Source organism: Anthonomus grandis, chromosome 15 (assembly GCF_022605725.1).
Source record: "Anthonomus grandis grandis chromosome 15, icAntGran1.3, whole genome shotgun sequence".
Classification (NCBI taxonomy): domain Eukaryota; kingdom Metazoa; phylum Arthropoda; class Insecta; order Coleoptera; family Curculionidae; genus Anthonomus; species Anthonomus grandis.
This window is the reverse complement of record NC_065560.1, coordinates 22399071-22422556: the sequence shown is the minus strand read 5'-3', so window position 1 is coordinate 22422556 and position 23486 is coordinate 22399071.

Here is a 23486-nt window from a genome sequence, read left to right as displayed (position 1 = left end):
AAGACAAAACCGTTGGATTTTTAAAGCTAGTACTTATAGAAGCCGAGATATAGACTTCCAAACTTTTGGTTTTTGGTGCACATATATGGAAACCAAAAGTTTGTATCTCGGTTAGTAAAAGAGCTACGACTTTGGGAATAGTCTTGTTGGATTCAGAACGTCGAAACTAAGACAAAACCGTTGGATTTTTAAAGCTAGTTCTTATAGAAGCCGAGATATAGACTTCCAAACTTTTGGTTTTTGGTGCACATATATGGAAACCAAAAGTTTGTATCTCGGTTAGTAAAAAAGCTACGACTTTGGGAATAGTCTCGTTGGATTCAGAACGTCGAAACTAAGACAAAATTGTTGGAATTTTAAAGCTAGTACTTATAGAAGCCGAGATATAGACTTCCAAACTTTTGGTTTTTGGTGCACATATATGGAAACCAAAAGTTTGTATCTCGGTTAGTAAAAGAGCTACGACTTTGGGAATAGTCTCGTTGGATTCAGAACGTCGAAACTAAGACAAAACCGTTGGATTTTTAAAGCTAGTACTTATAGAAGCCGTGATATAGACTTCCAAACTTTTGGTTTTTGGTGCACATATATGGAAACCAAAAGTTTGTATCTCGGTTAGTAAAAGAGCTACGACTTTGGGAATAGTCTCGTTGGATTCAGAACGTCGAAACTAAGACAAAACCGTTGGATTTTTAAAGCTAGTACTTATAGAAGCCGAGATATAGACTTCCAAACTTTTGGTTTTTGGTGCACATATATGGAAACCAAAAGTTTGTATCTCAATTAGTAAAAGAGCTACGACTTTGGGAATAGTCTCGTTGGATTCAGAACGTCGAAACTAAGACAAAATTGTTGGAATTTTAAAGCTAGTACTTATAGAAGCCGAGATATAGACTTCCAAACTTTTGGTTTTTGGTGCACATATATGGAAACCAAAAGTTTGTATCTCAATTAGTAAAAGAGCTACGACTTTGGGAATAGTCTCGTTGGATTCAGAACGTCGAAACTAAGACAAAACCGTTGGATTTTTAAAGCTAGTACTTATAGAAGCCGTGATATAGACTTCCAAACTTTTGGTTTTTGGTGCACATATATGGAAACCAAAAGTTTGTATCTCGGTTAGTAAAAGAGCTACGACTTTGGGAATAGTCTCGTTGGATTCAGAACGTCGAAACTAAGACAAAACCGTTGGATTTTTAAAGCTAGTACTTATAGAAGCCGAGATATAGACTTCCAAACTTTTGGTTTTTGGTGCACATATATGGAAACCAAAAGTTTGTATCTCGGTTAGTAAAAGAGCTACGACTTTGGGAATAGTCTCGTTGGATTCAGAACGTCGAAACTAAGACAATATTGTTGGATTTTTAAAGCTAGTACTTATAGAAGCCGAGATATAGACTTCCAAACTTTTGGTTTTTGGTGCACATATATGGAAACCAAAAGTTTGTATCTCGGTTAGTAAAAAAGCTACGACTTTGGGAATAGTCTCGTTGGATTCAGAACGTCGAAACTAAGACAAAATTGTTGGATTTTTAAAGCTAGTACTTATAGAAGCCGAGATATAGACTTCCAAACTTTTGGTTTTTGGTGCACATATATGGAAACCAAAAGTTTGTATCTCGGTTAGTAAAAGAGCTACGATTTTGAAAATGGTCTCGTTGGATTCAGAACGTCAAAACTAAGACAAAATTGTTGGATTTTTAAAGCTAGTGCTTATAGAAGCCGAGATATAGACTTCCAAACTTTTGGTTTTTGGTGCACATATATGGAAACCAAAAGTTTGTATCTCAGTTAGTAAAAGAGCTACGACTTTGGAAATAGTCTCGTTGGATTCAGAACGTCGAAACTAAGACAAAACCGTTGGATTTTTAAAGCTAGTACTTATAGAAGCCGAGATATAGACTTCCAAACTTTTGGTTTTTGGTGCACATATATGGAAACCAAAAGTTTGTATCTCAGTTAGTAAAAGAGCTACGACTTTGGGAATAGTCTCGTTGGATTCAGAACGTCGAAACTAAGACAAAACCGTTGGATTTTTAAAGCTAGTACTTATAGAAGCCGAGATATAGACTTCCAAACTTTTGGTTTTTGGTGCACATATATGGAAACCAAAAGTTTGTATCTCGGTTAGTAAAAGAGCTACGACTTTATGAATAGTCTCGTTGGATTCAGAACGTCGAAACTAAGACAAAACCGTTGGATTTTTAAAGCTAGTACTTATAGAAGCCGAGATATAGACTTCCAAACTTTTGGTTTTTGGTGCACATATATGGAAACCAAAAGTTTGTATCTCGGTTAGTAAAAGAGCTACGACTTTGGGAATAGTCTTGTTGGATTCAGAACGTCGAAACTAAGACAAAACCGTTGGATTTTTAAAGCTAGTTCTTATAGAAGCCGAGATATAGACTTCCAAACTTTTGGTTTTTGGTGCACATATATGGAAACCAAAAGTTTGTATCTCGGTTAGTAAAAAAGCTACGACTTTGGGAATAGTCTCGTTGGATTCAGAACGTCGAAACTAAGACAAAATTGTTGGAATTTTAAAGCTAGTACTTATAGAAGCCGAGATATAGACTTCCAAACTTTTGGTTTTTGGTGCACATATATGGAAACCAAAAGTTTGTATCTCGGTTAGTAAAAGAGCTACAACTTTGAAAATAGTCTCGTTGGATTCAGAACGTCGAAACTAAGACAAAATTGTTGGATTTTTAAAGCTAGTACTTATAGAAGCCGAGATATAGACTTCCAAACTTTTGGTTTTTGGTGCACATATATGGAAACCAAAAGTTTGTATCTCGGTTAGTAAAAGAGCTACGATTTTGAAAATGGTCTCGTTGGATTCAGAACGTCAAAACTAAGACAAAATTGTTGGATTTTTAAAGCTAGTGCTTATAGAAGCCGAGATATAGACTTCCAAACTTTTGGTTTTTGGTGCACATATATGGAAACCAAAAGTTTGTATCTCAGTTAGTAAAAGAGCTACGACTTTGGGAATAGTCTCGTTGGATTCAGAACGTCGAAACTAAGACAAAACCGTTAGATTTTTAAAGCTAGTACTTATAGAAGCCGAGATATAGACTTCCAAACTTTTGGTTTTTGGTGCACATATATGGAAACCAAAAGTTTGTATCTCGGTTAGTAAAAGAGCTACGACTTTATGAATAGTCTCGTTGGATTCAGAACGTCGAAACTAAGACAAAACCGTTGGATTTTTAAAGCTAGTACTTATAGAAGCCGAGATATAGACTTCCAAACTTTTGGTTTTTGGTGCACATATATGGAAACCAAAAGTTTGTATCTCGGTTAGTAAAAGAGCTACGACTTTGGGAATAGTCTCGTTGGATTCAGAACGTCGAAACTAAGACAAAACCGTTGGACTTTTAAAGCTAGTACTTATAGAAGCCGAGATATAGACTTCCAAACTTTTGGTTTTTGGTGCACATATATGGAAACCAAAAGTTTGTATCTCGGTTAGTAAAAGAGCTACGACTTTGGAAATAGTCTCGTTGGATTCAAAACGTCGAAACTAAGTCAAAATTGTTGGATTTTTAAAGCTAGTACTTATAGAAGCCGAGATATAGACTTCCAAACTTTTGGTTTTTGGTGCACATATATGGAAACCAAAAGTTTGTATCTCGGTTAGTAAAAGAGCTACGACTTTGGGAATAGTCTCGTTGGATTCAGAACGTCGAAACTAAGACAAAACCGTTGGATTTTTAAAGCTAGTACTTATAGAAGCCGAGATATAGACTTCCAAACTTTTGGTTTTTGGTGCACATATATGGAAACCAAAAGTTTGTATCTCGGTTAGTAAAAGAGCTACGACTTTATGAATAGTCTCGTTGGATTCAGAACGTCGAAACTAAGACAAAACCGTTGGATTTTTAAAGCTAGTACTTATAGAAGCCGAGATATAGACTTCCAAACTTTTGGTTTTTGGTGCACATATATGGAAACCAAAAGTTTGTATCTCGGTTAGTAAAAGAGCTACGACTTTGGGAATAGTCTTGTTGGATTCAGAACGTCGAAACTAAGACAAAACCGTTGGATTTTTAAAGCTAGTTCTTATAGAAGCCGAGATATAGACTTCCAAACTTTTGGTTTTTGGTGCACATATATGGAAACCAAAAGTTTGTATCTCGGTTAGTAAAAAAGCTACGACTTTGGGAATAGTCTCGTTGGATTCAGAACGTCGAAACTAAGACAAAATTGTTGGAATTTTAAAGCTAGTACTTATAGAAGCCGAGATATAGACTTCCAAACTTTTGGTTTTTGGTGCACATATATGGAAACCAAAAGTTTGTATCTCGGTTAGTAAAAGAGCTACAACTTTGAAAATAGTCTCGTTGGATTCAGAACGTCGAAACTAAGACAAAATTGTTGGATTTTTAAAGCTAGTACTTATAGAAGCCGAGATATAGACTTCCAAACTTTTGGTTTTTGGTGCACATATATGGAAACCAAAAGTTTGTATCTCGGTTAGTAAAAGAGCTACGATTTTGAAAATGGTCTCGTTGGATTCAGAACGTCAAAACTAAGACAAAATTGTTGGATTTTTAAAGCTAGTGCTTATAGAAGCCGAGATATAGACTTCCAAACTTTTGGTTTTTGGTGCACATATATGGAAACCAAAAGTTTGTATCTCAGTTAGTAAAAGAGCTACGACTTTGGGAATAGTCTCGTTGGATTCAGAACGTCGAAACTAAGACAAAACCGTTAGATTTTTAAAGCTAGTACTTATAGAAGCCGAGATATAGACTTCCAAACTTTTGGTTTTTGGTGCACATATATGGAAACCAAAAGTTTGTATCTCGGTTAGTAAAAGAGCTACGACTTTATGAATAGTCTCGTTGGATTCAGAACGTCGAAACTAAGACAAAACCGTTGGATTTTTAAAGCTAGTACTTATAGAAGCCGAGATATAGACTTCCAAACTTTTGGTTTTTGGTGCACATATATGGAAACCAAAAGTTTGTATCTCGGTTAGTAAAAGAGCTACGACTTTGGGAATAGTCTCGTTGGATTCAGAACGTCGAAACTAAGACAAAACCGTTGGATTTTTAAAGCTAGTACTTATAGAAGCCGAGATATAGACTTCCAAACTTTTGGTTTTTGGTGCACATATATGGAAACCAAAAGTTTGTATCTCGGTTAGTAAAAGAGCTACGATTTTGGGAATGGTCTCGTTGGATTCAGAACGTCGAAACTAAGACAAAATTGTTGGATTTTTAAAGCTAGTGCTTATAGAAGCCGAGATATAGACTTCCAAACTTTTGGTTTTTGGTGCACATATATGGAAACCAAAAGTTTGTATCTCAGTTAGTAAAAGAGCTACGACTTTGGAAATAGTCTCGTTGGATTCAAAACGTCGAAACTAAGACAAAACCGTTGGATTTTTAAAGCTAGTACTTATAGAAGCCGAGATATAGACTTCCAAACTTTTGGTTTTTGGTGCACATATATGGAAACCAAAAGTTTGTATCTCGGTTAGTAAAAGAGCTACGACTTTGGGAATAGTCTCGTTGGATTCAGAACGTCGAAACTAAGACAAAACCGTTGGATTTTTAAAGCTAGTACTTATAGAAGCCGAGATATAGACTTCCAAACTTTTGGTTTTTGGTGCACATATATGGAAACCAAAAGTTTGTATCTCGGTTAGTAAAAGAGCTACAACTTTGAAAATAGTCTCGTTGGATTCAGAACGTCGAAACTAAGTCAAAATTGTTGGATTTTTAAAGCTAGTACTTATAGAAGCCGAGATATAGACTTCCAAACTTTTGGTTTTTGGTGCACATATATGGAAACCAAAAGTTTGTATCTCGGTTAGTAAAAGAGCTACGACTTTGGGAATAGTCTCGTTGGATTCAGAACGTCGAAACTAAGACAAAACCGTTGGATTTTTAAAGCTAGTACTTATAGAAGCCGAGATATAGACTTCCAAACTTTTGGTTTTTGGTGCACATATATGGAAACCAAAAGTTTGTATCTCGGTTAGTAAAAAAGCTACGACTTTGGGAATAGTCTCGTTGGATTCAGAACGTCGAAACTAAGACAAAACCGTTGGATTTTTAAAGCTAGTACTTATAGAAGCCGAGATATAGACTTCCAAACTTTTGGTTTTTGGTGCACATATATGGAAACCAAAAGTTTGTATCTCAGTTAGTAAAAGAGCTACGACTTTGGAAATAGTTTCGTTGGATTCAGAACGTCGAAACTAAGACAAAACCGTTGGATTTTTAAAGCTAGTACTTATAGAAGCCGAGATATAGACTTCCAAACTTTTGGTTTTTGGTGCACATATATGGAAACCAAAAGTTTGTATCTCAATTAGTAAAAGAGCTACGACTTTGGGAATAGTCTCGTTGGATTCAGAACGTCAAAACTAAGACAAAACCGTTGGATTTTTAAAGCTAGTACTTATAGAAGCCGAGATATAGACTTCCAAACTTTTGGTTTTTGGTGCACATATATGGAAACCAAAAGTTTGTATCTCGGTTAGTAAAAGAGCTACGACTTTGGGAATAGTCTCGTTGGATTCAGAACGTCGAAACTAAGATAAAACCGTTGGATTTTTAAAGCTAGTACTTATAGAAGCCGAGATATAGACTTCCAAACTTTTGGTTTTTGGTGCACATATATGGAAACCAAAAGTTTGTATCTCGGTTAGTAAAAGAGCTACAACTTTGAAAATAGTCTCGTTGGATTCAGAACGTCGAAACTAAGACAAAACCGTTGGAATTTTAAAGCTAGTACTTATAGAAGCCGAGATATAGACTTCCAAACTTTTGGTTTTTGGTGCACATATATGGAAACCAAAAGTTTGTATCTCAATTAGTAAAAGAGCTACAACTTTGAAAATAGTCTCGTTGGATTCAGAACGTCGAAACTAAGACAAAACCGTTAGATTTTTAAAGCTAGTACTTATAGAAGCCGAGATATAGACTTCCAAACTTTTGGTTTTTGGTGCACATATATGGAAACCAAAAGTTTGTATCTCAATTAGTAAAAGAGCTACGACTTTGGGAATAGTCTCGTTGGATTCAGAACGTCAAAACTAAGACAAAACCGTTGGATTTTTAAAGCTAGTACTTATAGAAGCCGAGATATAGACTTCCAAACTTTTGGTTTTTGGTGCACATATATGGAAACCAAAAGTTTGTATCTCGGTTAGTAAAAGAGCTACGACTTTGGGAATAGTCTCGTTGGATTCAGAACGTCGAAACTAAGATAAAACCGTTGGATTTTTAAAGCTAGTACTTATAGAAGCCGAGATATAGACTTCCAAACTTTTGGTTTTTGGTGCACATATATGGAAACCAAAAGTTTGTATCTCGGTTAGTAAAAGAACTACGACTTTGGGAATAGTCTCGTTGGATTCAGAACGTCGAAACTAAGACAAAACCGTTGGATTTTTAAAGCTAGTACTTATAGAAGCCGAGATATAGACTTCCAAACTTTTGGTTTTTGGTGCACATATATGGAAACCAAAAGTTTGTATCTCGGTTAGTAAAAGAGCTACGACTTTGGAAATAGTCTCGTTGGATTCAAAACGTCGAAACTAAGTCAAAATTGTTGGATTTTTAAAGCTAGTACTTATAGAAGCCGAGATATAGACTTCCAAACTTTTGGTTTTTGGTGCACATATATGGAAACCAAAAGTTTGTATCTCGGTTAGTAAAAGAGCTACGACTTTGGGAATAGTCTCGTTGGATTCAGAACGTCGAAACTAAGACAAAACCGTTGGATTTTTAAAGCTAGTACTTATAGAAGCCGAGATATAGACTTCCAAACTTTTGGTTTTTGGTGCACATATATGGAAACCAAAAGTTTGTATCTCGGTTAGTAAAAGAGCTACGACTTTATGAATAGTCTCGTTGGATTCAGAACGTCGAAACTAAGACAAAACCGTTGGATTTTTAAAGCTAGTACTTATAGAAGCCGAGATATAGACTTCCAAACTTTTGGTTTTTGGTGCACATATATGGAAACCAAAAGTTTGTATCTCGGGTAGTAAAAGAGCTACGACTTTGGGAATAGTCTTGTTGGATTCAGAACGTCGAAACTAAGACAAAACCGTTGGATTTTTAAAGCTAGTTCTTATAGAAGCCGAGATATAGACTTCCAAACTTTTGGTTTTTGGTGCACATATATGGAAACCAAAAGTTTGTATCTCGGTTAGTAAAAAAGCTACGACTTTGGGAATAGTCTCGTTGGATTCAGAACGTCGAAACTAAGACAAAATTGTTGGAATTTTAAAGCTAGTACTTATAGAAGCCGAGATATAGACTTCCAAACTTTTGGTTTTTGGTGCACATATATGGAAACCAAAAGTTTGTATCTCGGTTAGTAAAAGAGCTACAACTTTGAAAATAGTCTCGTTGGATTCAGAACGTCGAAACTAAGACAAAATTGTTGGATTTTTAAAGCTAGTACTTATAGAAGCCGAGATATAGACTTCCAAACTTTTGGTTTTTGGTGCACATATATGGAAACCAAAAGTTTGTATCTCGGTTAGTAAAAGAGCTACGATTTTGAAAATGGTCTCGTTGGATTCAGAACGTCAAAACTAAGACAAAATTGTTGGATTTTTAAAGCTAGTGCTTATAGAAGCCGAGATATAGACTTCCAAACTTTTGGTTTTTGGTGCACATATATGGAAACCAAAAGTTTGTATCTCAGTTAGTAAAAGAGCTACGACTTTGGGAATAGTCTCGTTGGATTCAGAACGTCGAAACTAAGACAAAACCGTTAGATTTTTAAAGCTAGTACTTATAGAAGCCGAGATATAGACTTCCAAACTTTTGGTTTTTGGTGCACATATATGGAAACCAAAAGTTTGTATCTCGGTTAGTAAAAGAGCTACGACTTTATGAATAGTCTCGTTGGATTCAGAACGTCGAAACTAAGACAAAACCGTTGGATTTTTAAAGCTAGTACTTATAGAAGCCGAGATATAGACTTCCAAACTTTTGGTTTTTGGTGCACATATATGGAAACCAAAAGTTTGTATCTCGGTTAGTAAAAGAGCTACGACTTTGGGAATAGTCTCGTTGGATTCAGAACGTCGAAACTAAGACAAAACCGTTGGATTTTTAAAGCTAGTACTTATAGAAGCCGAGATATAGACTTCCAAACTTTTGGTTTTTGGTGCACATATATGGAAACCAAAAGTTTGTATCTCGGTTAGTAAAAGAGCTACGATTTTGGGAATGGTCTCGTTGGATTCAGAACGTCGAAACTAAGACAAAATTGTTGGATTTTTAAAGCTAGTGCTTATAGAAGCCGAGATATAGACTTCCAAACTTTTGGTTTTTGGTGCACATATATGGAAACCAAAAGTTTGTATCTCAGTTAGTAAAAGAGCTACGACTTTGGAAATAGTCTCGTTGGATTCAAAACGTCGAAACTAAGACAAAACCGTTGGATTTTTAAAGCTAGTACTTATAGAAGCCGAGATATAGACTTCCAAACTTTTGGTTTTTGGTGCACATATATGGAAACCAAAAGTTTGTATCTCGGTTAGTAAAAGAGCTACGACTTTGGGAATAGTCTCGTTGGATTCAGAACGTCGAAACTAAGACAAAACCGTTGGATTTTTAAAGCTAGTACTTATAGAAGCCGAGATATAGACTTCCAAACTTTTGGTTTTTGGTGCACATATATGGAAACCAAAAGTTTGTATCTCGGTTAGTAAAAGAGCTACAACTTTGAAAATAGTCTCGTTGGATTCAGAACGTCGAAACTAAGTCAAAATTGTTGGATTTTTAAAGCTAGTACTTATAGAAGCCGAGATATAGACTTCCAAACTTTTGGTTTTTGGTGCACATATATGGAAACCAAAAGTTTGTATCTCGGTTAGTAAAAGAGCTACGACTTTGGGAATAGTCTCGTTGGATTCAGAACGTCGAAACTAAGACAAAACCGTTGGATTTTTAAAGCTAGTACTTATAGAAGCCGAGATATAGACTTCCAAACTTTTGGTTTTTGGTGCACATATATGGAAACCAAAAGTTTGTATCTCGGTTAGTAAAAAAGCTACGACTTTGGGAATAGTCTCGTTGGATTCAGAACGTCGAAACTAAGACAAAACCGTTGGATTTTTAAAGCTAGTACTTATAGAAGCCGAGATATAGACTTCCAAACTTTTGGTTTTTGGTGCACATATATGGAAACCAAAAGTTTGTATCTCAGTTAGTAAAAGAGCTACGACTTTGGAAATAGTTTCGTTGGATTCAGAACGTCGAAACTAAGACAAAACCGTTGGATTTTTAAAGCTAGTACTTATAGAAGCCGAGATATAGACTTCCAAACTTTTGGTTTTTGGTGCACATATATGGAAACCAAAAGTTTGTATCTCAATTAGTAAAAGAGCTACGACTTTGGGAATAGTCTCGTTGGATTCAGAACGTCAAAACTAAGACAAAACCGTTGGATTTTTAAAGCTAGTACTTATAGAAGCCGAGATATAGACTTCCAAACTTTTGGTTTTTGGTGCACATATATGGAAACCAAAAGTTTGTATCTCGGTTAGTAAAAGAGCTACGACTTTGGGAATAGTCTCGTTGGATTCAGAACGTCGAAACTAAGATAAAACCGTTGGATTTTTAAAGCTAGTACTTATAGAAGCCGAGATATAGACTTCCAAACTTTTGGTTTTTGGTGCACATATATGGAAACCAAAAGTTTGTATCTCGGTTAGTAAAAGAGCTACAACTTTGAAAATAGTCTCGTTGGATTCAGAACGTCGAAACTAAGACAAAACCGTTGGAATTTTAAAGCTAGTACTTATAGAAGCCGAGATATAGACTTCCAAACTTTTGGTTTTTGGTGCACATATATGGAAACCAAAAGTTTGTATCTCAATTAGTAAAAGAGCTACAACTTTGAAAATAGTCTCGTTGGATTCAGAACGTCGAAACTAAGACAAAACCGTTAGATTTTTAAAGCTAGTACTTATAGAAGCCGAGATATAGACTTCCAAACTTTTGGTTTTTGGTGCACATATATGGAAACCAAAAGTTTGTATCTCAATTAGTAAAAGAGCTACGACTTTGGGAATAGTCTCGTTGGATTCAGAACGTCAAAACTAAGACAAAACCGTTGGATTTTTAAAGCTAGTACTTATAGAAGCCGAGATATAGACTTCCAAACTTTTGGTTTTTGGTGCACATATATGGAAACCAAAAGTTTGTATCTCGGTTAGTAAAAGAGCTACGACTTTGGGAATAGTCTCGTTGGATTCAGAACGTCGAAACTAAGATAAAACCGTTGGATTTTTAAAGCTAGTACTTATAGAAGCCGAGATATAGACTTCCAAACTTTTGGTTTTTGGTGCACATATATGGAAACCAAAAGTTTGTATCTCGGTTAGTAAAAGAACTACGACTTTGGGAATAGTCTCGTTGGATTCAGAACGTCGAAACTAAGACAAAACCGTTGGATTTTTAAAGCTAGTACTTATAGAAGCCGAGATATAGACTTCCAAACTTTTGGTTTTTGGTGCACATATATGGAAACCAAAAGTTTGTATCTCGATTAGTAAAAGAGCTACGACTTTGGGAATAGTCTCGTTGGATTCAGAACGTCGAAACTAAGACAATATTGTTGGATCTTTAAAGCTAGTACTTATAGAAGCCGAGATATAGACTTCCAAACTTTTGGTTTTTGGTGCACATATATGGAAACCAAAAGTTTGTATCTCGGTTAGTAAAAGAGCTACAACTTTGAAAATAGTCTCGTTGGATTCAGAACGTCGAAACTAAGACAAAACCGTTGGATTTTTAAAGCTAGTACTTATAGAAGCCGAGATATAGACTTCCAAACTTTTGGTTTTTGGTGCACATATATGGAAACCAAAAGTTTGTATCTCGGTTAGTAAAAGAGCTACGACTTTGAAAATAGTCTCGTTGGATTCAGAACGTCGAAACTAAGACAAAACCGTTGGATTTTTAAAGCTAGTACTTATAGAAGCCGAGATATAGACTTCCAAACTTTTGGTTTTTGGTGCACATATATGGAAACCAAAAGTTTGTATCTCGGTTAGTAAAAGAGCTACGATTTTGAAAATGGTCTCGTTGGATTCAGAACGTCGAAACTAAGACAAAATTGTTGGATTTTTAAAGCTAGTGCTTATAGAAGCCGAGATATAGACTTCCAAACTTTTGGTTTTTGGTGCACATATATGGAAACCAAAAGTTTGTATCTCAGTTAGTAAAAGAGCTACGACTTTGGAAATAGTCTCGTTGGATTCAGAACGTCGAAACTAAGACAAAACCGTTGGATTTTTAAAGCTAGTACTTATAGAAGCCGAGATATAGACTTCCAAACTTTTGGTTTTTGGTGCACATATATGGAAACCAAAAGTTTGTATCTCAGTTAGTAAAAGAGCTACGACTTTGGGAATAGTCTCGTTGGATTCAGAACGTCGAAACTAAGACAAAACCGTTGGATTTTTAAAGCTAGTACTTATAGAAGCCGAGATATAGACTTCCAAACTTTTGGTTTTTGGTGCACATATATGGAAACCAAAAGTTTGTATCTCGGTTAGTAAAAGAGCTACGACTTTATGAATAGTCTCGTTGGATTCAGAACGTCGAAACTAAGACAAAACCGTTGGATTTTTAAAGCTAGTACTTATAGAAGCCGAGATATAGACTTCCAAACTTTTGGTTTTTGGTGCACATATATGGAAACCAAAAGTTTGTATCTCGGTTAGTAAAAGAGCTACGACTTTGGGAATAGTCTTGTTGGATTCAGAACGTCGAAACTAAGACAAAACCGTTGGATTTTTAAAGCTAGTTCTTATAGAAGCCGAGATATAGACTTCCAAACTTTTGGTTTTTGGTGCACATATATGGAAACCAAAAGTTTGTATCTCGGTTAGTAAAAGAGCTACGACTTTGGGAATAGTCTCGTTGGATTCAGAACGTCGAAACTAAGACAATACTGTTGGATTTTTAAAGCTAGTACTTATAGAAGCCGAGATATAGACTTCCAAACTTTTGGTTTTTGGTGCACATATATGGAAACCAAAAGTTTGTATCTCGGTAAGTAAAAAAGCTACGACTTTGGGAATAGTCTCGTTGGATTCAGAACGTCGAAACTAAGACAAAATTGTTGGAATTTTAAAGCTAGTACTTATAGAAGCCGAGATATAGACTTCCAAACTTTTGGTTTTTGGTGCACAAATATGGAAACCAAAAGTTTGTATCTCGGTTAGTAAAAAAGCTACGACTTTGGGAATAGTCTCGTTGGATTCAGAACGTCGAAACTAAGACAAAACCGTTGGATTTTTAAAGCTAGTACTTATAGAAGCCGAGATATAGACTTCCAAACTTTTGGTTTTTGGTGCACATATATGGAAACCAAAAGTTTGTATCTCAGTTAGTAAAAGAGCTACGACTTTGGAAATAGTCTCGTTGGATTCAAAACGTCGAAACTAAGACAAAACCGTTGGATTTTTAAAGCTAGTACTTATAGAAGCCGAGATATAGACTTCCAAACTTTTGGTTTTTGGTGCACATATATGGAAACCAAAAGTTTGTATCTCGGTTAGTAAAAGAGCTACGACTTTGGGAATAGTCTCGTTGGATTCAGAACGTCGAAACTAAGACAAAACCGTTGGATTTTTAAAGCTAGTACTTATAGAAGCCGAGATATAGACTTCCAAACTTTTGGTTTTTGGTGCACATATATGGAAACCAAAAGTTTGTATCTCGGTTAGTAAAAAAGCTACGACTTTGGGAATAGTCTCGTTGGATTCAGAACGTCGAAACTAAGACAAAATTGTTGGATTTTTAAAGCTAGTACTTATAGAAGCCGAGATATAGACTTCCAAACTTTTGGTTTTTGGTGCACATATATGGAAACCAAAAGTTTGTATCTCGGTTAGTAAAAGAGCTACGACTTTGGGAATAGTCTCGTTGGATTCAGAACGTCGAAACTAAGACAAAACCGTTGGATTTTTAAAGCTAGTACTTATAGAAGGCGAGATATAGACTTCCAAACTTTTGGTTTTTGGTGTACATATATGGAAACCAAAAGTTTGTATCTCGGTTAGTAAAAGAGCTACGACTTTGGGAATAGTCTCGTTGGATTCAGAACGTCGAATCTAAGACAAAACCGTTGGATTTTTAAAGCTAGTACTTATAGAAGCCGAGATATAGACTTCCAAACTTTTGGTTTTTGGTGCACATATATGGAAACCAAAAGTTTGTATCTCGGTTAGTAAAAGAGCTACGACTTTGGGAATAGTCTCGTTGGATTCAGAACGTCGAAACTAAGACAAAACCGTTGGATTTTTAAAGCTAGTACTTATAGAAGCCGAGATACAGACTTCCAAACTTTTGGTTTTTGGTGCACATATATGGAAACCAAAAATTTGTATCTCGGTTAGTAAAAGAGCTACGACTTTGGAAATAGTCTCGTTGGATTCAGAACGTCGAAACTAAGACAAAACCGTTGGATTTTTAAAGCTAGTACTTATAGAAGCCGAGATACAGACTTCCAAACTTTTGGTTTTTGGTGCACATATATGGAAACCAAAAATTTGTATCTCGGTTAGTAAAAGAGCTACGACTTTGGGAATAGTCTCGTTGGATTCAGAACGTCGAAACTAAGACAAAACCGTTGGATTTTTAAAGCTAGTACTTATAGAAGCCGAGATACAGACTTCCAAACTTTTGGTTTTTGGTGCACATATATGGAAACCAAAAATTTGTATCTCGGTTAGTAAAAGAGCTACGACTTTGGGAATAGTCTCGTTGGATTCAGAACGTCGAAACTAAGACAAAACCGTTGGATTTTTAAAGCTAGTACTTATAGAAGCCGAGATACAGACTTCCAAACTTTTGGTTTTTGGTGCACATATATGGAAACCAAAAATTTGTATCTCGGTTAGTAAATGAGCTACGACTTTATGAATAGTCTCGTTGAATTCAGAACGTCGAAACTAAGACAAAATTGTTGGATTTTTAAAGCTAGTACTTATAGAAGCCGAGATATAGACTTCCAAACTTTTGGTTTTTGGTGCACATATATGGAAACCAAAAGTTTGTATCTCGGTTAGTAAAAGAGCTACGACTTTGGGAATAGTCTCGTTGGATTCAGAACGTCGAAACTAAGACAAAACCGTTGGATTTTTAAAGCTAGTACTTATAGAAGCCGAGATATAGACTTCCAAACTTTTGGTTTTTGGTGCACATATATGGAAACCAAAAGTTTGTATCTCGGTTAGTAAAAGAGCTACGACTTTGGGAATAGTCTCGTTGGATTCAGAACGTCGAAACTAAGACAAAACCGTTGGATTTTTAAAGCTAGTACTTATAGAAGCCGAGATATAGACTTCCAAACTTTTGGTTTTTGGTGCACATATATGGAAACCAAAAGTTTGTATCTCGGTTAGTAAAAGAGCTACGACTTTAAGAATAGTCTCGTTGGATTCAGAACGTCGAAACTAAGACAAAATTGTTGGATTTTTAAAGCTAGTACTTATAGAAGCCGAGATATAGACTTCCAAACTTTTGGTTTTTGGTGCACATATATGGAAACCAAAAGTTTGTATCTCGGTTAGTAAAAGAGCTACGACTTTGGGAATAGTCTCGTTGGATTCAGAACGTCGAAACTAAGACAAAACCGTTGGATTTTTAAAGCTAGTACTTATAGAAGCCGAGATACAGACTTCCAAACTTTTGGTTTTTGGTGCACATATATGGAAACCAAAAATTTGTATCTCGGTTAGTAAAAGAGCTACAACTTTGGGAATAGTCTCGTTGGATTCAGAACGTCGAAACTAAGACAAAACCGTTGGATTTTTAAAGCTAGTACTTATAGAAGCCGAGATACAGACTTCCAAACTTTTGGATTTTGGTGCACATATATGGAAACCAAAAATTTGTATCTCGGTTAGTAACAGAGCTACGACTTTGGGAATAGTCTCGTTAGATTCAGAACGTCGAAACCAAGACAAAACCGTTGAATTTTTAAAGCTAGTACTTACAGAAGCCGAGATACACACTTCCAAACTTTTGGTTTTTGGTGCACATATATGGAAACCAAAAGTTTGTATCTCGGTTAGTAAAAGAGCTACGACTTTATGAATAGTCTCGTTGAATTCAGAACGTCGAAACTAAGACAAAATTGTTGGATTTTTAAAGCTAGTACTTATAGAAGCCGAGATACAGACATCCAAACTTTTGGTTTTTGGTGCACATATATGGAAACCAAAAATTTGTATCTCGGTTAGTAAATGAGCTACGACTTTATGAATAGTCTCGTTGAATTCAGAACGTCGAAATTAAGACAAAATTGTTGGATTTTTAAAGCTAGTACTTATAGAAGCCGAGATATAGACTTCCAAACTTTTGGTTTTTGGTGCACATATATGGAAACCAAAAGTTTGTATCTCGGTTAGTAAAAGAGCTACGACTTTGGGAATAGTCTCGTTGGATTCAGAACGTCGAAACTAAGACAAAATTGTTGGATTTTTAAAGCTAGTACTTATAGAAGCCGAGATATAGACTTCCAAACTTTTGGTTTTTGGTGCATATATATGGAAACCAAAAGTTTGTATCTCGGTTAGTAAAAGAGCTACGACTTTATGAATAGTCTCGTTGAATTCAGAACGTCGAAACTAAGACAAAATTGTTGGATTTTTAAAGCTAGTACTTATAGAAGCCGAGATATAGACTTCCAAACTTTTGGTTTTTGGTGCACATATATGGAAACCAAAAGTTTGTATCTCGGTTAGTAAAAAAGCTACGACTTTGGGAATAGTCTCGTTGGATTCAGAACGTCGAAACTAAGACAAAACCGTTGGATTTTTAAAGCTAGTACTTATAGAAGCCGAGATATAGACTTCCAAACTTTTGGTTTTTGGTGCACATATATGGAAACCAAAAGTTTGTATCTCGGTTAGTAAAAGAGCTACGACTTTAGGAATAGTCTCGTTGGATTCAGAACGTCGAAACTAAGACAAAACCGTTGGATTTTTAAAGCTAGTACTTATAGAAGCCGAGATATAGACTTCCAAACTTTTGGTTTTTGGTGCACATATATGGAAACCAAAAGTTTGTATCTCAGTTAGTAAAAGAGCTACGACTTTGAAAATAGTCTCGTTGGATTTAGAACGTCGAAACTAAGACAAAACCGTTGGATTTTTAAAGCTAGTACTTATAGAAGCCGAGATACAGACTTCCAAACTTTTGGTTTTTGGTGCACATATATGGAAACCAAAAATTTGTATCTCGGTTAGTAAAAGAGCTACGACTTTGGGAATAGTCTCGTTGGATTCAGAACGTCGAAACTAAGACAAAACCGTTGGATTTTTAAAGCTAGTACTTATAGAAGCCGAGATACAGACTTCCAAACTTTTGGATTTTGGTGCACATATATGGAAACCAAAAATTTGTATCTCGGTTAGTAACAGAGCTACGACTTTGGGAATAGTCTCGTTAGATTCAGAACGTCGAAACCAAGACAAAACCGTTGAATTTTTAAAGCTAGTACTTACAGAAGCCGAGATACACACTTCCAAACTTTTGGTTTTTGGTGCACATATATGGAAACCAAAAGTTTGTATCTCGGTTAGTAAAAGAGCTACGACTTTATGAATAGTCTCGTTGAATTCAGAACGTCGAAGCTAAGACAAAATTGTTGGATTTTTAAAGCTAGTACTTATAGAAGCCGAGATATAGACTTCCAAACTTTTGGTTTTTGGTGCACATATATGGAAACCAAAAGTTTGTATCTCGGTTAGTAAAAAAGCTACGACTTTGGGAATAGTCTCGTTGGATTCAGAACGTCGAAACTAAGACAAAACCGTTGGATTTTTAAAGCTAGTACTTATAGAAGCCGAGATATCGACTTCCAAACTTTTGGTTTTTGGTGCACATATATGGAAACCAAAAGTTTGTATCTCGGTTAGTAAAAGAGCTACGACTTTGGGAATAGTCTCGTTGGATTCAGAACGTCGAAACTAAAACAAAACCGTTGGATTTTTAAAGCTAGTACTTATAGAAGCCGAGATATAGACTTCCAAACTTTTGGTTTTTGGTGCACATATATGGAAACCAAAAGTTTGTATCTCGGTTAGTAAAAGAGCTACGACTTTGGGAATAGTCTCGTTGGATTCAGAACGTCGAAACTAAGACAAAACCGTTGGATTTTTAAAGCTAGTACTTATAGAAGCCGAGATATAGACTTCCAAACTTTTGGTTTTTGGTGCACATATATGGAAACCAAAAGTTTGTATCTCGGTTAGTAAAAGAGCTACGACTTTGGGAATAGTCTCGTTGGATTCAGAACGTCGAAACTAAGACAAAATTGTTGGATTTTTAAAGCTAGTACTTATAGAAGCCGAGATATAGACTTCCAAACTTTTGGTTTTTGGTGCACATATATGGAAACCAAAAGTTTGTATCTCGGTTAGTAAAAGAGCTACGATTTTGGGAATGGTCTCGTTGGATTCAGAACGTCGAAACTAAGACAAAACCGTTGGATTTTTAAAGCTAGTACTTATAGAAGCCGAGATATAGACTTCCAAACTTTTGGTTTTTGGTGCACATATATGGAAACCAAAAGTTTGTATCTCAGTTAGTAAAAGAGCTACGACTTTGAAAATAGTCTCGTTGGATTCAGAACGTCGAAACTAAGACAAAACCGTTGGATTTTTAAAGCTAGTACTTATAGAAGCCGAGATATAGACTTCCAAACTTTTGGTTTTTGGTGCACATATATGGAAACCAAAAGTTTGTATCTCAGTTAGTAAAAGAGCTACGACTTTGAAAATAGTCTCGTTGGATTCAGAACGTCGAAACTAAGATAAAACCGTTGGATTTTTAAAGCTAGTACTTATAGAAGCCGAGATATAGACTTCCAAACTTTTGGTTTTTGGTGCACATATATGGAAACCAAAAGTTTGTATCTCGGTTAGTAAAAGAGCTACGACTTTGGGAATAGTCTCGTTGGATTCAGAACGTCGAAACTAAGACAAAACCGTTGGATTTTTAAAGCTAGTACTTATAGAAGCCGAGATATAGACTTCCAAACTTTTGGTTTTTGGTGCACATATATGGAAACCAAAAGTTTGTATCTCGGTTAGTAAAAGAGCTACGACTTTGGGAATAGTCTCGTTGGATTCAGAACGTCGAAACTAAGACAAAACCGTTGGATTTTTAAAGCTAGTACTTATAGAAGCCGAGATACAGACTTCCAAACTTTTGGTTTTTGGTGCACATATATGGAAACCAAAAATTTGTATCTCGGTTAGTAAAAGAGCTACGACTTTGGGAATAGTCTCGTTGGATTCAGAACGTCGAAACTAAGACAAAACCGTTGGATTTTTAAAGCTAGTACTTATAGAAGCCGAGATATAGACTTCCAAACTTTTGGTTTTTGGTGCACATATATGGAAACCAAAAGTTTGTATCTCGGTTAGTAAAAGAGCTACGACTTTGGGAATAGTCTCGTTGGATTCAGAACGTCGAAACTAAGACAAAACCGTTGGATTTTTAAAGCTAGTACTTATAGAAGCCGAGATATAGACTTCCAAACTTTTGGTTTTTGGTGCACATATATGGAAACCAAAAGTTTGTATCTCGGTTAGTAAAAGAGCTACGACTTTGGGAATAGTCTCGTTGGATTCAGAACGTCGAAACTAAGACAAAACCGTTGGATTTTTAAAGCTAGTACTTATAGAAGCCGAGATATAGACTTCCAAACTTTTGGTTTTTGGTGCACATATATGGAAACCAAAAGTTTGTATCTCGGTTAGTAAAAAAGCTACGACTTTGGGAATAGTCTCGTTGGATTCAGAACGTCGAAACTAAGACAAAACCGTTGGATTTTTAAAGCTAGTACTTATAGAAGCCGAGATACAGACTTCCAAACTTTTGGTTTTTGGTGCACATATATGGAAACCAAAAATTTGTATCTCGGTTAGTAAAAGAGCTACGACTTTGGGAATAGTCTCGTTGGATTCAGAACGTCGAAACTAAGACAAAACCGTTGGATTTTTAAAGCTAGTACTTATAGAAGCCGAGATATAGACTTCCAAACTTTTGGTTTTTGGTGCACATATATGGAAACCAAAAGTTTGTATCTCGGTTAGTAAAAGAGCTACGACTTTGGGAATAGTCTCGTTGGATTCAGAACGTCGAAACTAAGACAAAACCGTTGGATTTTTAAAGCTAGTACTTATAGAAGCCGAGATATAGACTTCCAAACTTTTGGTTTTTGGTGCACATATATGGAAACCAAAAGTTTGTATCTCGGTTAGTAAAAGAGCTACGACTTTGGGAATAGTCTCGTTGGATTCAGAACGTCGAAACTAAGACAAAACCGTTGGATTTTTAAAGCTAGTACTTATAGAAGCCGAGATATAGACTTCCAAACTTTTGGTTTTTGGTGCACATATATGGAAACCAAAAGTTTGTATCTCGGTTAGTAAAAGAGCTACGACTTTGGGAATTGTCTCGTTGGATTCAGAACGTCGAAACTAAGACAAAACCGTTGGATTTTTAAAGCTAGTACTTATAGAAGCCGAGATATAGACTTCCAAACTTTTGGTTTTTGGTGCACATATATGGAAACCAAAAGTTTGTATCTCGGTTAGTAAAAGAGCTACGATTTTGGGAATGGTCTCGTTGGATTCAGAACGTCGAAACTAAGACAAAATTGTTGGATTTTTAAAGCTAGTGCTTATAGAAGCCGAGATATAGACTTCCAAACTTTTGGTTTTTGGTGCACATATATGGAAACCAAAAGTTTGTATCTCAGTTAGTAAAAGAGCTACGACTTTGGAAATAGTCTCGTTGGATTCAGAACGTCGAAACTAAGACAAAACCGTTGGATTTTTAAAGCTAGTACTTATAGAAGCCGAGATACAGACTTCCAAACTTTTGGATTTTGGTGCACATATATGGAAACCAAAAATTTGTATCTCGGTTAGTAACAGAGCTACGACTTTGGGAATAGTCTCGTTAGATTCAGAACGTCGAAACCAAGACAAAACCGTTGAATTTTTAAAGCTAGTACTTACAGAAGCCGAGATACACACTTCCAAACTTTGGGTTTTTGGTGCACATATATGGAAATCAAAAATTTGTATCTCGGTTAGTAAAAGAGCTACGACTTTGGGAATAGTCTCGTTGGATTCAGAACGTCGAAACTAAGACAAAACCGTTGGATTTTTAAAGCTAGTACTTATAGAAGCCGAGATATAGACTTCCAAACTTTTGGTTTTTGGTGCACATATATGGAAACCAAAAGTTTGTATCTCGGTTAGTAAAAGAGCTACGACTTTGGGAATAGTCTCGTTGGATTCAGAACGTCGAAACTAAGACAAAACCGTTGGATTTTTAAAGCTAGTACTTATAGAAGCCGAGATACAGACTTCCAAACTTTTGGTTTTTGGTGCACATATATGGAAACCAAAAATTTGTATCTCGGTTAGTAAAAGAGCTACGACTTTGGGAATAGTCTCGTTGGATTCAGAACGTCGCAACTAAGACAAAACCGTTGGATTTTTAAAGCTAGTACTTATAGAAGCCGAGATACAGACTTCCAAACTTTTGGATTTTGGTGCACATATATGGAAACCAAAAATTTGTATCTCGGTTAGTAACAGAGCTACGACTTTGGGAATAGTCTCGTTGGATTCAGAACGTCGAAACTAAGACAAAATTGTTGGATTTTTAAAGCTAGTACTTATAGAAGCCGAGATATAGACTTCCAAACTTTTGGTTTTTGGTGCACATATATGGAAACCAAAAGTTTGTATCTCGGTTAGTAAAAGAGCTACGATTTTGGGAATGGTCTCGTTGGATTCAGAACGTCGAAACTAAGACAAAATTGTTAGATTTTTAAAGCTAGTGCTTATAGAAGCCGAGATATAGACTTCCAAACTTTTGGTTTTTGGTGCACATATATGGAAACCAAAAGTTTGTATCTCAGTTAGTAAAAGAGCTACGACTTTGAAAATAGTCTCGTTGGATTCAGAACGTCGAAACTAAGACAAAACCGTTGGATTTTTAAAGCTAGTACTTATAGAAGCCGAGATATAGACTTCCAAACTTTTGGTTTTTGGTGCACATATATGGAAACCAAAAGTTTGTATCTCGGTTAGTAAAAGAGCTACGACTTTGGGAATAGTCTCGTTGGATTCAGAACGTCGAAACTAAGACAAAACCGTTGGATTTTTAAAGCTAGTACTTATAGAAGCCGAGATATAGACTTCCAAACTTTTGGTTTTTGGTGCACATATATGGAAACCAAAAGTTTGTATCTCGGTTAGTAAAAGAGCTACGACTTTGGGAATAGTCTCGTTGGATTCAGAACGTCGAATCTAAGACAAAACCGTTGGATTTTTAAAGCTAGTACTTATAGAAGCCGAGATACAGACTTCCAAACTTTTGGTTTTTGGTGCACATATATGGAAACCAAAAATTTGTATCTCGGTTAGTAAAAGAGCTACGACTTTGGGAATAGTCTCGTTGGATTCAGAACGTCGAAACTAAGACAAAACCGTTGGATTTTTAAAGCTAGTACTTATAGAAGCCGAGATATAGACTTCCAAACTTTTGGTTTTTGGTGCACATATATGGAAACCAAAAGTTTGTATCTCGGTTAGTAAAAGAGCTACGACTTTGGGAATAGTCTCGTTGGATTCAGAACGTCGAAACTAAGACAAAACCGTTGGATTTTTAAAGCTAGTACTTATAGAAGCCGAGATATAGACTTCCAAACTTTTGGTTTTTGGTGCACATATATAAATAAATAAATAAATAAATAAATAAATAAATATGCCTTTTATTTTTAAAATTACATAAACATAGCTGAGAAAAAAAAAACATTATTAAAAAAAAAGTAGCATAAACCACTGGCGCAGTCTAGCTTTAAAGAGCTACTCTACTGAACCAGAAGCTATACTTTACCATCAGTAAATAAATTAGGTAGTTAAAAAAAAAATTATCTTAGGCAAATTAATTAGTAAATTACAATAAATTATTAATTAAATATTACAATCAGAAAAAACTAGAAGAAACTTGCATAACAAACATTAAATTTGCCAGAAAAATTGCACAAATAACAAAAGCCACTAAAAAAAATCTCCATTGGTTTGCAAATTAAATAGATGTTCCTTGAATTTTATTTTAAAAGATTGAATTGATAAATTAATTAGGTTTGTTGGTACTTTATTAAAAATATTTGCTGCATTATAAGAATATGACCTCTGAAACATGACACTATGATGAAGTGGAACCGTAATTCTTTTAGAAAACCTTATATTTAAACCATGAACAGTGTCCCGAAAAATTAGTCTTTCTTTAAGGGAGACAGGGGAAGATGTGTCATTAATTATTTTCAATAAAAACACTGCAAAATGTAATATCCTGCGCATATCCATTTTAAGCCATCTAATATCTCTATATAAATAAGATACATGGTCAAATTTTCGGAGTCCATAAACAAATCGAACGCAAGCATTT